The following is a 4,155-nucleotide window of genomic DNA, read 5'->3' on the forward strand; positions in this document are numbered from 1 at the left end:
GCTTAAATTTTTCTTCTATCTCCCTCAGCAGCCAGCATTGTGTCCTGAAGTATAGGAAGCTACCTGTAAACACCTGTCAAATAAAAGCACAAATTCTCCTGTTCTTTCCACATAATTTCTTTGTCTTCCATTTTACCTTTCATGACAAGACTCAATGTCTGTGTAGAATGTGTCTTGAACTCTTTGGAAAGATGGGTGTAAAAAGCTAGTAAGGGACTTCCCTGGTGGTCCAGTCAGTGGTCCACCTTCCAAAGCAGGGGACTCGGCTTCAACCCCTGGTCAGGGAACTGACATCTTACATGCCACCGTGCAACTAAACTCCTGTGCCACAACAAAGAGCCCAAGGGTCGCAATGAAGCCCAGGCACAGCCAAAATAAAAGAAAATTTTAAATAAAATAAAAATTAAAATAATTTAAATTAGAAGTAAATTAGTAATAATAATAATCAAAGAATTCTGTCAGTTGGAGGCTCCGTTAATTTGGAGTCTGCCTGCTTAGTGCATTGATAATTGATAAGTGAAGTGCTTGGAAAGAGAAGAAGATCACAATCGGGGAGGTGAAGCCTAATCCCTAGAGTGCCCCAAACTTGTTTGGTGACCTTTGACAGTCAATTATCTTCCTTATGCCTCTGATGTCCCTTTGTAAGAAGGGTGGAATGTAGCCTCTGCCTGGTTATGAACAGAGCTGGGCCACTTTCCTGTGAAGAGGTAGATTTCCATCAGAAAGCAGCTTTTCTCTACCACTTGTGCGTGTGTTCTGGAGTTAGAAGGCAGCAGTCGTCATCATTTAGTGTTCCACCTGCCCAGCACCAAAAGGAGATGGTGCCACCTACATAAATGGCATAGAGGAAACGCAGAATAAGGAAAGGAACCAGGCATGAGTAAGAGCAGGATTTAGCCTTTATGAAGGTCCAGCATTTTGCATATCAAGACAAGCCATTGCAAGGACTTCCCTGGTGGTCCAGGGGTTAAGAATCCACCTTCCAGTGCAGGGGATATAGGTTCCATTCCTGGTCAGGAATTAAGACATCACACACCATGGGGCAACCAAGCCTGAGTGGCCTAGGGAAGCCCTCACTCCCCAACAAAGACTCAGTGCAGCCAAAAAGAAAAAAAGGGACAAGCCCTTGCAGCAATGGCTTGGGCTTTCCAGCCATAGATGAAGTCTCTTGGGGTTTGTTCTTCTTTGTGAATCAACAAGGATGAAAAGCACCCTGCAAAGCCTTGCTCTGTGGGATGAATAAGAGCATAGGAGAATAAGTAGAATCTAGAAATAAAGGGGAGGGATAGAAGGAGGGAAATACTGAAGAAGAAAGAGAATGTGCCTCTCTGGTAGGGCCACCCAGCCAAAGAGGATGGTTAACTTGCATGGGTAGAACTGCTTTACAAGATAAGCCTCTGCACTCTGTGGGTGGGCAGGTGGGTTTCCCGCTCTGACTCTCATTTGTTAAATGAGGCATTTAGGTGAATTGATCTCTAAGGTCTGTTAGCTCTTACATTATATAACTCACCTAGAAACCACTTTTGAGCCCAAACCAGCATTTCCCTTCTGACTAAACTGTACATTGCAGCGCTAGTCTCTCCTGAGCTCATAGAAGGGAAGTTCAGACATTAGATTTCTGAAATCTCTTTACTTCATGCCTTCAAATTTCTTCAGATGGCAAGAGAAACTTTCTCCCCTTCTTCCAGAGAAGTTACGGTAGGAAGATTGCAGATTAATGACCTAGAAAAATCTTCCTCAAGTGGAATGATACTTAATTAAGCTCCATTAAATCATAACTCCTGGCTTCTGCTTTTGGCCTGTTGCTACTAAGTCCAGAACTGAATAATTCCTCCACCCCTGGGGCTGTTGAATTAAAAGTGCATAAGCTCTAGGGAACAATCAGTTCACTTCCGTTACATCCGCGGTCACCCTCCTTCCTGTCTGAACACTCCAAAAAAAAAAAAAAAAAAAAAATTACTAGATATGTCTGACTCCAGGAAAGAGGATGGTCATTTCTAATTTGTCTTGGTTTATGGGCAACTTGACAATTTGACTAACTACTAAGGAGCCAAGACTATATCATCCTCTCATAAAAAGCCAATAAAAAAGGCTATTAATGCAGCCCATTAGTTGGCTAAAAATGAGAGGTTATGCAATCATTGTCTTAGCTGAGAGGAACTAAGCTCTCCAGGAAGAGTTCATTCCACACCCAAAGGCATCAAGAGGGAAGTTCTTCTCTCCGCTGCCATTTGCCGGGCTTGGGTGTTGAAGCATGTGACCTTTTCCTCTTCCCTGAACTATTCCTCTGTGTTAAGTGGACCTCTTGCTTTCCTTGCAAAATGCCTCTCTCCAAATCCACTCCCTCTCCAGGACACTTCCCCTCACCTTCCTCTGCTGTGCTGTCCTGTGGGTGAAGCCCTACAAGTCTCCAGTCCCATGGAAGCAAAGCGCCTGGGACTGTAGGCTCAGTACTTAGGTCAGCCTTACATCATTACACAATTTGAGAGGTTCCAGGCCCCTTCCTCTCTGTAAATTAAAAAAAAAAAAAAAAAAAAAAAGCTCTTCTCAGGACTTCCCTGGTGGTCCAGTGATAAAGAATCACTTTGCAATACAGGGGACCCAGGTTCGAGCCCTGGTCAGGGGATGAAGATCCCACATGCCTCGGACCAACTAAGCCAGTGCGCTGCAGCTACTGAAGCCTCTGTGCTCAGGAGCCCGAGCACCGCAACTGGAGAATCCATGTGCTGCATCCTGCATGATGCAATGAAGATCCCAAGTGCCACAACTAAGACCCGACACAGCCAAAAAAATAAAATAATCATTTTTCTTTAAATGCGCTTCTCAATTCTGCTATTAGATTCCTTGGGGGCCTTGAAAGTCCCCCAAATGGAATTGTGGGTACCATATCCTTTTATCCTGAGCCAAGGGCTCCCTCAGCTTCTAAAGTCCAAGCCTTCTGTGTGTTTTCCTCTGGCACTCTTCAGCCACTGATTTGCTCTAGGACCTCAAGCAGATCACCATTCCTCTCTGAACCAGAGCTTCTCCCTTTGTGGACTCTGGCTGGCAAGATGGTAGAAGAACCAAGTCTGAACAATTTTTCATTCTAATCATATATAGAGCCAAAACACCTTGACACGCAGTCTCATCTCTTTGTGCATCTTGTCACACTCATGTGTATTGAAGGGATGATGGGGACCATGTCAGCCTCCCCCCACTTGCCTAGCATTGTCTAGAACATGGACATTAATATGTGATTGATTTTATCTTATGCTCAACTTAACTTTCAGTATAACTCAAGGTACCTCTATAGAAGGTTATGGCTCAGTATCTGTTTAACTGGAATCCATCTGAAGGAATCAGAAGGAATTGATGCTTTCTGGAGAATGTTCTGCTCCTGATATTTTAGCAACAAATTTCATCTGTATTTTTCTGGCAGCCAAGGTATAAAGGGTCATTCTTGCTGGACAAATAGTAGGTTGAGTAAAAAAAATTTTTTTTCATTGACTCTCATCCTCCACCTTTTAGTTGGGAAGGAAAATTACTGATTGAGAAGTCCCAGAAGAACAGAGAACAAGGTGAGTGGCTAGCAAGGTCTTCAGCAAAAGGAGAAACCTAAAAACAAGCTTCAGATTCCCCTGTTTCCACCCTGTTGCCAAGGATGGACCCCCTTTGAGAAATTCCCATGATGCCTGCGGGCCACCAGCATGGCCCGGAGTGTGTGCGGCAGGCCCGTGACTTCACAGCCGCTGGACACAGGTTCTGTGGCTCCCTAGAGCAGCTCCCTTCCAGGAGGGAAGCTCCATCTTGACCAGCAGGCCAGACGTTTCTTTGAGAAGAATGTAGTATTTTTTTCTTTTACCCTATCACACATCTTTGGAAGGGAAAAATAAAACCAATCCTCTACCATGGATCCTTAAGCGTAAGTGTCCACCGGCTGCAGAGCTGTCTCAGAGAATCTCTCGTTACATAAAGCCTCTGCCACTGACTAGGGGCTGAACGCAGCACCCCCTACCCCCACAGGCAGTCAGCTGTCACCCCTCAGATTCCCAAGCCTGCTGTTGGGGTTCATTGTCAAGCCCAAGCTCAGCCCCAGTCACCCTTGTGTGAAAGATCACTCAGTTGGGTCCCTGAAATTCTCGGGGTTTCCAAACAGTAGGGGACGTCCTCTTCATC

The sequence above is a fragment of the Bubalus bubalis genome, chromosome 1, assembly GCF_019923935.1.
Source record: "Bubalus bubalis isolate 160015118507 breed Murrah chromosome 1, NDDB_SH_1, whole genome shotgun sequence".
NCBI lineage: Eukaryota > Metazoa > Chordata > Mammalia > Artiodactyla > Bovidae > Bubalus > Bubalus bubalis.